This window comes from Myxocyprinus asiaticus, chromosome 15 (assembly GCF_019703515.2).
Source record: "Myxocyprinus asiaticus isolate MX2 ecotype Aquarium Trade chromosome 15, UBuf_Myxa_2, whole genome shotgun sequence".
Classification (NCBI taxonomy): Eukaryota; Metazoa; Chordata; class Actinopteri; order Cypriniformes; family Catostomidae; genus Myxocyprinus; species Myxocyprinus asiaticus.
Window position 1 is genome coordinate 31,354,412 of NC_059358.1, and position 12,728 is coordinate 31,367,139.

The following is a 12,728-nucleotide window of genomic DNA, read 5'->3' on the forward strand; positions in this document are numbered from 1 at the left end:
GTGTGTGTGTGTGTGTGTGTTTTCAGTTTCTGGCAGGAAATAATAAATCTAAGTTAATTTATCTTATCAGACTTGGGGAATGTGTGAGCAAAAATGAGTTGTATATAGTGCAGTCACCTCTACAGCTGGGTACTGATAAGATTTTAATTTTAATCAGTGGAAAAATGAAAGTAATAAAACTGACTGATTGTTATTTGCCATCAAGAGCCAGTCTGATTTTGATAGAAATTTTATTTTGGTACTTTTGCCTTGTGAATATATTAACAATTGGTCCATTTCAATTAACATGAAAATTAAAACAGCATTTTCCAGTCAATTTAACCTCGAAGCAGTTCTACCATTATGATGAGCACAGGCAGAGGTCTCTGCTGGGGTTGAACATGTGTGCCACAGTCATTTGTGCTCACCAGAAAGAAAAAAAAGGATAAGAAAAAAAAAAAAACAGCCTCTCAACACTTTTAGAAAATCATTAGACTGGAAATTTAGCAACTTTTGGGTTTTTAATTACCCAATTCTGAGGTCAGGGAAAAAGGCTGTGAACAAAATGTAATGCAACCACAATACTGTTTTTGGACATGCAACCACAAGTGAGTCACATTCTGTGAAACATCAACTGGACAGACATAATGAACAAGCAAGCAAGCAAAAAAAAAAAAAAAAAAAAAAAAACAGAATATCTTTGCATTATATTAAACATTTCAAACCAACTCACATTTATTTTGAAGAAAGATGAAACGGGTACATTTTTCAAGCAAAACATTTCACTGTGTTCAAAATTAAGACAAAAGTATTTGGAAACGTATTGATTGTCAAACTTTGAGGAACATCCATATTTAATGTGACAAACTACACCTGTGGTTTCACTGTGTGTGAATTTATGGGGAACTGACTTCATGTACCCATTATAATCACTTTGAGAACTGGTTAATAGTAATCTGAAAAAAGAAATGACTTTTGAGAAATGGTGTGGCATTATTTGTTTGCTTTTATGACAAACAAAAGTTATATGACATTCAGACATTTTTAAATGTGACTTTTTTGTCCCAAACAGTCAAACATTTTATTGGGCCACTGAACACTGAACATAGCCAAAAGCAGAACAAATCCACTCAGACGCTGATGTTCCAAACTATGACAATTATCATCTGTCAGCAAGAGGCTTATGTACTAGCAGCTACGGTTTCATCTTAATCCACTGTCTCTGGATAAGGGAAAAGCCACAGGGTAAAATGTCCACAGTGACGAAGCACTCAGATCAGAATGTGGGAGGAAAAGCAGCAATGACGGGTGGAAAGAGCACAAACTGTTAATGGAATGTGATGGGATGTGTTTGTATCATGTCATTGAAGGTGGAGGGGTGAGCATGGGGTGTACTGTGTGTGTGCCGGCATCAGAGAATTGTTGTGACAGACTCTGGGGGAGTGATAGTTGAATCTGCCTCAGTCAATTATCTGTCCGCGCTAGACGTTTTTGTGCTAATGAGTTCGCCAGGTCCCGTGGGCAGACTTCCCCTGTCTCACAGCTAAAGATCACTTTCATTGCTTTTGCAGAACTAATTCAGGCCCACAAAAAGTGGGAGCTTCACTGACACAGCCCCCTTTTTACTGCTCCTTTTGTGGAGCTTTTAGAGGCGTGCTGAAGAGACTGAGGGCTCTAACGCTGCCTCCTCTTCATCCCCACTCCATTGCCTTCCATTACCATACATATCCATATGAAAAGTCAGGCAATGCCTGAACAGCTGTCCGGCAAATGCGCCTGCAGAGAAAGCCAGGTCCGGTGACCCCCCCCACACCCCCACAGGCCTGACAGAGGATCACTTTAGCTCAGTGGGCAATAATAAACCACAACCATTTAAACAGTCTTTGAGCTAGAAAGAGAGAGGGAGAGTGATGGGACCAGAATGCAATATTTCACAGGCCAGTGGAGAGCCATCATTGGTTCGTTCCAACCGCCAGGCAGCCCCCACAGAAGTCAAGAGAGCGAGGGAGGGACAGCCCAATTTCCCAAACAATACAAAAATCCCCTATCTCTTTAAAGAGAGAGCAAAATCCCCCCATCTCTTAAGAGAGAGAGCATCATGAATGGCAATTGTGTCCCATTAATCCCTTGTTTTTGAAAACCTTTCAACAATGAGAGGAAATGTTTCGTATCTTATCTAGAATAACGTTTTTAAAAACATTTATGAAGAGTTTTTTTTACAGGTGCTGAAAAAACCTTGAAGGAATAGTTCACTCAAAGAAAAAAATAAAAACAAAAATTTCCAAACAATGAAAGTGAATGGTGACTGAGACTGTTATTTTGCCTAACATCTCCTTTTGTGTTCCACTAATGAAAAAAAAATGGTCTTTCAGGTTTGGAACAGGATGAGGGTATGTAAATGATGACATAATTTTTGAGTGAACTACCCTTATAACTCAGAATATTTCCCTAATACATAAGCTGCCACAGCTATATACCCTCTTTTGCCATTCCAGAGAGATGCCTTTCATGAAGGATTTCCCAGCAGGCTCAGATATTTAAACTCTTGTCAATGGATTGGTCTGGGTGGAACCCCAAAAGTGTATCAAGCGGTGAAATCCCCTGTGTTAGCAGGGCTGCCGGCACAGTGAGGGGTTAAATGAGTTGCCCGGGGTCACTTGGGGAGTCTTTTAGTGAGACAGGATTTGAGCACCTCACCCTGCAAAGGTCTCCTTCATGCTGGGCAGATGAGGAGGGTTATTCCCCAGCAGAACTGCCACAGACCCAAAAACAGTCTTGTGTGGTAGACTCCTGCTGTGCTGGGTGATGGTAAGTCATGACACCTGAGTTATGTCACGCAGGGTAACGCTAACTTAAGATACTTTATGCAGAATTATACAACAGTTAGTTCTGGTCCTCTAATCGGATTGAACAAGCACCTTTTCAACAGTACTGCTATTTACTATGACAACACTTAGTCAGTATGTTTACTGCACTTTAAAAGTTTAAATTCATATGGACTAAAAAGATAAGTCATGTACAGGGCTTGACATTGACACTGGCCAACTGCCAGATCCCGGTAGAAATAGGCAGTGGCTGGTAACTCCATCACTCTTACTAGCCACTTTGTCAGGTGGCCGCAGCCAAAGCTAATTTAATTGTATTCATCTCATGTTCAGCGATGCTTCTCATCTGACACGTGCATCTCTGTTGGGCAAATGAAGCATGCTTTCGTGCAAATTGATGCAGTGCGCAACAGCGTGCTCCAGAGAGAAGATCGCTAGAGCTCTAGGACAGCACAGAGCCAAACTCAATTTAGCGGTGGCCGGTGGAGACCACAAACATGTAACCTGTTTGAATTCTCCTGAGAATCTTCCTCAATGTAACAAACTGGCCATGGAGACTGTGTTAGGATCCATGTGCAGGAAGTTTATTAAAGTACACAAGCAAACAATCCAAATCGGCAGGCAAATAGAGGTAGTTGTTAAGCAGGCAGTATAATCCAATAAACCAAAAAGACAGTCCAACAAGGCAAACAAAACAAAGGTGTATCCAAAGGCAGTAAATCCAGGAAAACAGGCAATGGTCATAACAAGAGAACAATCAGCAATGGCAATGGAAAAACGCATGGTAAGGCAGGGTAAACTGGTAATACTTCGCAAAGTCAAAATGGAACAGCAAGGTATTTATATAGTTAAAACGGGAAATCACCAAAGAAGAAATGGTACAGAGTTAGTATTCGGGAGAGGGCTCCCTCTGGTGGTTGGTAGGACGGGTAACATCCTCAGATGTTACAGAACCCCCCCACGAACAACTCCTGGTGTTCTTCTACTGGGACGTCCCCTTGGTTGTGGTGCTGGACGATTAGGATGGGCATGATGAAATTCTTGGATCAGGGATGGGTCCAATTTGTCCTTGGCGGCTACCCATGATCTCTCTGATCTGTAGCCCTCCCAATCCACCAAGTATTGCATCTGGCTCCCTCGTCGTCTTCAGTCCATGATCTCTCTGACCATATACGCTGGGGCTCCAGCTACCTCCAATGGAGGTGGAGGATCAGAATCCGTGATTCCAGAGCCAGATGCCGGGTGGATGGGTTTCAGCAAGGACACATGGAAGGAAGGAGAAATGCAGTAATTAGCAGGAATCTCTAAATGGTAAGTAACTGGGTTTATTTGACGGATAATTCTGAAAGGGCCCACATACCTTGGACTGAGCTTCCTGCAGGGTAGCCGCAACGTGAGATCCCTTGTGAACAACCAGACCCTCTGTCCTGGCTGATAGTTGGGATGGGGGCACCTCCATCGGTCAGCCTGGAAGCGTTGTGCTCAGACCGCTCGCTGTAGCCGGACATGTGCGCTGTCCCACACCCTCTCGCATCGCCTAATCCAATCGTCCACCGCTGGCACCATAGAAGGTTCTCCTGACCAAGGGAACATCGGGGGTTGGTAGCCCAGCACGCATTGGAAGGGGTTTAAACCCATAGAGGTATGAGTGAGGGAATTCTGTGCATATTCGGCCCAGGGCAGGAAGTCGCTCCAATTCTCCTGTTCACAGCTACAATAGCTTCGAAGATATCTGCCAATCTCTTGGTTTAGACGTTCCACCTGTCCATTGGCCTTAGGGTGATAACCAGAGGTGAGACTCACATTAATGTCCAGTTGTTTGCAGAACACCTGCCAAACTCGGGACGTGAACTGTGGACCTTGAGCAGACACGATGTCCTCTGGTAATCCATATATCCTAAACACTTGGTGGAACAAAGCATTAGCAGTTTCCATGGCAGTGGGTAAACCCTTGAGAGGGACAAGTCTACATGATTTAGAAAATCGATCAATTATTACCAGAATGGTAGTATATCCATGGGTCACATTGAGGAAGTCAATGGACAGGTGAGACCATGGTCTTTGTGGTATGGGCAGTGGTTGAAGCAACCCCGTGGGCAGTTCTCTGGGGTTCTTGGATTGGGCACACACCTGACAAGACTTAACATAGTCACATCATGAATCAGCGATGGCCACCAGAAAGAATTACATACCACGGTAACAGTTCTTTGGATACCAGGGTGTCCTGTGCTCAGGGAAGTGTGGACCCATTGGATAGTCCTCTGACGTAGAGCTTGGGGTACGTAGTGCTTGGTAGGGGGGCAGTTAGGTGGTGACGTTTCATGCTGTTGTTCTCGTTGTATCTCCTCCATGATGTCCCAGCTAATTGGTGCTATGATGAGAGATGGTGGCAGGATGGACCCAGGGTGAGGCTGGAGGTGAGGTGGATCATGTCTGCGTGATAGTGCATCTGCCTTGCTGTTCTTGCTGCCAGGACAGTAAGTGACTGTAAAATTTAACCTGGTGAAAAACAATGACCATCGTGCTTGACGTGGGTTCAGTCTCTTGGCTGCCTTGATACATTCAAGATTCTTGTGATCGGTGATAATTTGGAATGGGTGGACTGCCCCCTCTAACCAGTGACGCTATTCCTCGAGTGCCACTTTCATGGAAAGTAATTATTTATTCCCCACATTATAGTTACGTTCAGCTGAGTTCAACTTCCTGGAGAAAAAGGCACAAGGGTAAAGCTTGCCTGGTGTTCCATGACATTGTGACAGGACCGCTCCAATCCCACAATCTGAAGTGTCTTCCTCAATGATGGAGGGAAGATTGGGGTCAGGATGTTTCAGTATTGGAGTGGTCAGGAAGCTTGACTTGAGGGATATTAAGGCTTGGTATGTGGCATCGTTCCATGGCAACTTGCTTGGCTTTCCCTTGAGCAACGACGTGAGCGGTGCTGCAATTGTACTGTAATTCCTAATGAAACGGCGATAGAAGATGGAAAAGCCCAGGAACCGCTGTAGTTCCTTGATTTTAAAAGATCGAGGCCATTCGGTGACTGCTGTTACCTTTGAGATATCCATCTCCACACCTTGATGGCTGATATTGTAACCCAGGAAAGTGGTATGAGAGGTGTGGAACTCACTTTTCTGCTTTGACAAATAGTTGGTGTTCCTGGAGACGTGATAAGATGGTCCTGACCTGCTGGATATGTTGTTCCATGTTTTGTGAGTAGATGAAGATGTTGTCAATGTAGGCCACCACACAAGGATTCAGTAAGTCTCTGAATATTTCATTGATAAAGGATTGGAAAACTGAGGGGGCGTTATCAAGTCCATATGGCATGAACAAATATTCATAGTGCCCCCTGGTGGTGATGAAAGCAGTCTTCCACTCATCCCCTTCTCGAATCTTGATGAGGTTATAAGCACTCCTTAGATCAAGTTTGGTATAGATCTTGGCTTCACGGAGTTGTTCAAGGGCTGAGGGGATAAGTGGTAATGGGAAACGATATTTTATGGTAACAGAGTTCAGGCCTCGATAGTCGATACAGGGACGTAGACCTCCATCCCTCTCTACGAAAAGAAACCTGCAGCAGCTGGGGAGGTGGAGGGATGGATGTAACCAGAGGCAAGGGCTTCCTCAATGTAATTCTCCATGGCGAGGGTTTCAGGCATGACAATGCATAGGCCTTGCTTCTCTGTGGAGCTGCAAGTTGATCAGTGGATGCCTGGGCCTGTACTGAGACTGTAGAATTCATGGTGAAGCGAAACTGAGGCCGTGAAGCATTCTGAGGTAGGTTATCAATCTTTATGGCAGTAGTTATGTATTCAGAAAGACTCGTACCTTCACCCTTGCAGGTCAGTTCCGTCCTAAGTTTCAGATTAAGCCCTTCGTGGAAAACAGTCTTCAGAGCGACATCATTCCACCCACTCTGAGCCACTAGTGTCCTGAACAGAACTGCATAATCCGCTACTGATCGATGACCCTGGCGTAGATGAAGTAGCTGAACAGAGATATCTTGGCCACCCACTGGATATTCGAAGACTTCGTGGATTTGTTGAACGAAGTAATCAAATGAAACCTGGATTTGAGTATCTTTATCCCATATAACAGCGAAGGCCCAATTGAGAGCTTTGCCGGTAAACAGTGACACCAAAAAAGAAAATTTCCTGGTGCCTTGATCAAATGATTCAGGCTGATTTGAGAAAAATACCTTGCATTGTCATAAAAAACCCCGGCATTTTTCAGCAGAACCATCAAACTTATCAGGTAGAGCAAAGCTTACCGGTTTAGCATGGGGAGCTAGCAGTGAGTGAATGTATTGTGTCAAACATTCGTTGGCAGCTCGTAGGTTGTTCAGCTGGTCTTGGTAACCCCTTAATACCTCGCACTGGTGCGCATATGCGGCCTGGAGCTGTGAAACTTCTGCTGGATCCATGTTTGGCGAAGTATTCTGTTACGAACTGGCCATGGAGACAGTGTTAGGATCCATGTGCAGGAAGTATATTAAAGTACACAAGCAAACAATCCAAATCGGCAGGCAAATAGAGGTAGATGTTAAGCAGGCAGTATAATCCAATAAACCAAAAAGACAGTCCAACAAGGCAAACAAAACAAAGGGGTATCCAAAGGCAGTAAATCCAGGAAAACAGGCAATGGTCATAACAAGAGAACAATCAGCAATGACAATGGAAAAACACTTGGTAAGGCAGGGTAAACTGGCAATACTTCACAAAGTCAAAATGAAACAGCATGGTATTTATATAGTTCAAACAGGAAATCACCAAAGAAGAAAAGGTACAGAGTTAGTATTCGGGAGAGGGCTCCCTCTGGTGGTTGGTAGGAATGGTAACAACCTCGGATGTTACACTCAACTTCTAATTCTACTTCTAATTCTTAGAATATTGTAATTTGAAGCAAGAGCTATATGGAGGAAGTCAAACCTCTCAAACTGCTAGACAGCCCCTATATTATAATCAGAACTGACGAGGTAAAGAGACATCAGTATGTCATGCATCATCATCGATTAGGTTTTTATAATACACACCATCATCCAAACTAAAATGTTTTTACTGCAGTAACACTAACTGGTAACTGGCTTAGATGCATATTAAATCAATTAGGGCAAATCTATAAGACTTAATATTTATTATTAATAATTAATTATGTCGTCATAATTCACTCACTTTTATCTTAATCCAAACACATAGGACTTTCTTTCTTCCATGAATGGAAAAAAAAAGATTCATTTTCCATGGAAAAGGGTGCAATAAAAGTGAATGGTGACTGAGTTTAAGTCTAAGTTTTTATTTTATTTTATTATTATTATTATTATTATTATTATTATTATTATTATTATTATTATCATCTCTGTCTTGTTTATGTATTGTTTGTGCACTGGAAGCTTCTGTCACCAAGAAGTGTCTATTGCCAAGTATGTGTAAGCATACTTGGCAATAAAGCTCATTCTGATTCTGATTTTGATTGTACAAAGGTGCCACGGTGTGTTCCTGGCAGGCAGCAGATGCCCTAACCTCGCACCCACCCTAATCCTAACCAAATGTAGCCTACAAGGCAGAGTAGCCTGCTAGGAACAATGGATGGCACCTTTCTCCCATCGTGTTAATCTACATAATATCTCCTTTTGTACTCCACAGAATTATTAACTATGAAAGTTGTAGTTAAGGTTTCTAAACATGTTTAGGCTGTTAGTTTTTCATAACAAACACTATAATTTATATTTTTAGAAAGACTATTTACATTATCCTAACCACAGTAATGTGGAGCCATCCATGGTCTGACCTGTGGTAATGGTCTTATTATTACAAATGCCACTGTTAAAAAATGAAAGAACAATAGTAAAATTTCATGAAGGCAAGTATTATTTAGAATGTTTAAAGGGTTAAAAGGGGTTAAAATCTGGACTTCTATGGACAAATTCTTGACAAAGTTTTTCTCCTGTTCTATCCTACTCCTGTTCTAACTGGACATGTTTACCTTCAGATATTCTAAGAGATTACATAAATCATTAGGCCTGTGTGCTGCTGAATTTATATCATTCTTGTTAAAATAAAATGTCCAAACAAATGCATGCAGTTACAGTCTCTAGCTACTTTTATCACTTTTTCTGGGGCGGGGAATTTTGGCTAGTGAAAATGCTGAGTGGCTAGTGACTGCAATACCACTAGCCACAGTGTCTGGTGAGCCAAAAAGTTAATGTCAAGCCCTGGTCTTGTAAACGCTTTAGTCTGACTGAAATTTTATCAGATTTTTGCAAAGTCTTACCAAGAGACCTGCGTAGATAATGCAGCTCTGCTTTAACCAGTATGCAAGTTAATCAGAACATTTTACGCATGATCCAGAAGATGCTCCAAACACCTCAGCTAGTCTTTGCTTCAAATATTTGATTATGCATTGTGTCATGTGTACTTGGACAGATAGATGAAGACTGTATAGCTCAAATATGCAAAACCCCTCAGTCACTCAATTAAAACTGTGCATGTGAACGTTCTGACTGGGACACTTGTGTTTGTATCATTCCTCTTGTCTGTGTTTGTGAAGGCCAGACCAGTTAGCAATCTGTGCAGTTGTTTAGCAGCACACAAAATTTGGTCTAGGGCTGTTGCGATTATTACATAAATGCCTAATTGAGATTTGTTGGTTCTAACTCCGATTTTTGTGCACTTCAAATTCCAATCACATTTTACTGTCCAAATAAAGGAATTTTAATTGTGAAAAGCCCTGAAACAGACACTTCATTCGTTAATTGTGATTATTTGTAATTCAATTAATCATCCTCCAAATTTCAGTCCTAGTTTGATCTTGTTTTTTATTTTTATTTTTATTTATTTTTTGGAACTATTTTCTTTGGAGGAGCAATGAAGATAAACTAACTGGATATATAATGTGTAAATTGTGCATTACTCAATATTAACTTGAGCCAGAATGCTGGCATACTGAATATCAACATGATGTTGCTTATTGTAATGTGATATTGCTTAATTATTAATGATTTAATACTGTATTTGTTTGGTAACAACACTTTACAATAAGGTTTTATTTGTTAACATTAGTAATTTAATGATGTATCATGAACTAACAATGAAGAATATTTTAAAACAGCTTATTAAAGTTGGTTAATGTTAATTTATAAAAACACAATTGTTAATTTTGGTTCATGTAAGTTCATAATGCCTTAATTAATGTTAACGTTTCCTATATTTAAAATGTATTAGTATATGTTGAAATTAACCTTAAACAAGATTAAAAAGTGCTGTAAAAAGGTTTGTTCATTGTTAATTCAGGTTAACCAATGTAGTTAATGAATGTCAACTTACGCAGCTTCGAGTGTTGTGGTTTGCTCTCCATCCAAAACAGGACATTTGTGTCCTATCATTTATTATAATGCCTGTTCTGATGTATGCCATTCATAATATATGGTAGATGTTCAAATGTTGTTTTAAGTTTTTGTTTGGTTCAGGTGTGCTCACTTCCTCCTAGAGAGGAAAACGGGGGATCTTTGAGACACAATTTAGTGTTTATCTAATGAAGAGTAAAAGCCAGCCCAAAAAGAGCACTATTTGGTTTCTTCATGCACTGGGACAAAATATGTAAAAGTGTGTATGTGTAAAGTGGAGGTCCTGTCTCATAAATCCTATCCCATCCTCCACAGACACACACACACACACCACAAAGCGACTGACCCCAGAGTCATTGCACACAAAGCCCTGCACCTTCACTCTCTGAATGTCCATTTTTAAATGAGGTGCAGTGAATTTAAGTCCATTATTGTTGCTTTGACAGGCACCTGATTATGGTGAGCTTCCTGCCCAACAGACTTACCGGCCACTCGCCACTCTAGTAGTCTGCGCTATTAGCCGTCCTTTCTGTGTCGTACATCAGCCCTGACACACACACACACAATGGCCCTCAGCAACACCTATTAAATTCTCCCTGATCACTGATACATACCCGCAACAGGAGGAAGCATTTCTGCACGCTGTAAGCAATCGCCTCCGGTGCTTATCTACTCCACCTCCTCAACCATAACCACATTCAATCCACAGTCCTGTTTGTTGTCTTTGCATAACTGTGCAACTCAATAAAAAGGAAAAAGAGAAGAAAGAGAGAGAGAGAGAGAGAGAGAGAGAGAGAGAGAGAGAGAGAGAGAGAGAGAGAGGTTGGCGGGGGTAGGAAATGGACAAGAGGGGGTGTGTGGGATCAGAATGACTTCTTGAACGCATCTCTCCCTTTGGCTGCAATTAAACAAAGTACGGTGGTGATTAGTTCAGTGCAGGAGCAGAGAAAGAGACACTCTTGAATCCAAATGGAGGGACCTGACTGGCCTTTCTAGGGGGACAATGGGCCGAGTTTATTGCAGAAACCTGCTTACCCTCTTGCATGGCAAACCATGGGAACTCCAGTCAGGTGGAAACGTTTCTCTCTTTCTCGCTCTTTCTCTCTTGATTTCTCTCCCCTGTCATCCCCTCCTCTCCCACCCAACTGCTGCCCCGGTGACTATGGATGTTGTCAAGGGCCACAAGGGTGAGGGATAATGTCCCCCAACCCCCCCCATCTAGATTGATATTTTATTTTTTTTTAAGTAATCTCACTCTGTTTTTCTTCTGTCTTTCTCTCTATTTTACTTCCTCTTTCTCTCTTCATCCCACTCTTTTTTTTTTTTTTTTTTTTTGATTTGTCTGCTTTTGTTCTAACATAGCTTGTTAATTGTTAGCCTCCCCATCTTGTTTTCTTCCTCCACTCTATTTTTTTCTCTATAAACCCCTCTTCCTGTCCTCTTTCTCGAGTTTTGCAAATTTGGAGCGTGTTTGAGGGAAATTTCTCTCACTTTCTCTCTCTCTTTCTCAGGCCCCTGTGGGAAGCTCTCATGGGGCCTGGGATCTTGCCTGTGTGTGAATACATAATGAAAACAATTTTACGCTGCTGAGGCAAGTAGGGACCAATTACAGACCTAACAGCCACCTGCAGAATCAAACCCCCTTTACCCCACCCCTCCTCTCCCCACCAGCCAATCCACCTCCCTCCTCTCCTTCCCCTCATGAATATTTAATAGGCTGATGATGTTATGAATGGTTGGGCCAGGTGAGGAGGGGTGGCAGTAATAAGTCTCCCAGCTGGGGGTGATGTAGTGGGCCCCTGTCTCCCTGTGCCAGTCCTTATAGCCGGTGCACTGGGACAGCTGACCCCGAGGCGGGAGCACAACTGCGCTGGGAGAGGGGGAGTGATGTGACAGGGGCGTGCAATGCTGTGTGGCACTCCCTATCCCCATCCACCACCACCCTGACTCTCTTGTTGGCTGATTTTACACATGCTGCCCAGTCCAAAGGGACGGGCGTCAGTCCTGACAGAACCCCCACACTCTTTAATTTGATAAGAAGCGCATCCAATGGGAATTAAACAAGTATTACATGCCACAGCTCTTGCTCTCTCTTTTTCTCCACAAACACTTGAGGGGGCTTGTCCTTGTGATTAACTAAACACATGCTGGTGATGTTCATAAATAATCTACTGAACACAAGCACCGATTGTTACAGGATTATGAGAGAGTGCATGAGGGAGTTGCATTTGGATTTGATCTGCCCTATTTGGGGATTCAATCTCAAAAGTACAATAGCATGAAAATTGTCATACAGGTGCTTGCAAAAATGATTTGCAAAATATATCCCAGGCTCTGCACATATGTAGAAGTTATTGTTTATATTTGAAAAGTAGATTTAAATAAGATTGTGCTTTTTCTGAATTAGATGCACCATTATTCATTCAGATCAGTGATTGGCATTGGCAGGAACAGTTCATCTCTCGGGGGTCCTATTGTCAAGCTTCACTGAAGAATGTCTGTGTATTTCTGAGACTCTCAAGATTCAATGCATGACAAGAGTCACTTGTAATGGGTACATAGACACTTTTTGGATGGCTGCT

The 12,728-nt window shown here is 42.1% G+C and overlaps 1 pseudogene; it reads right to left on the bottom strand.

The window, feature by feature from the left end:
• LOC127452675 (dynein axonemal heavy chain 11-like) overlaps window positions 1–12,078 on the bottom strand; it is a 181,541-nt pseudogene extending 169,463 nt beyond the window's left edge.
• Window positions 12,079–12,728: the final 650 nt, after the last annotated feature.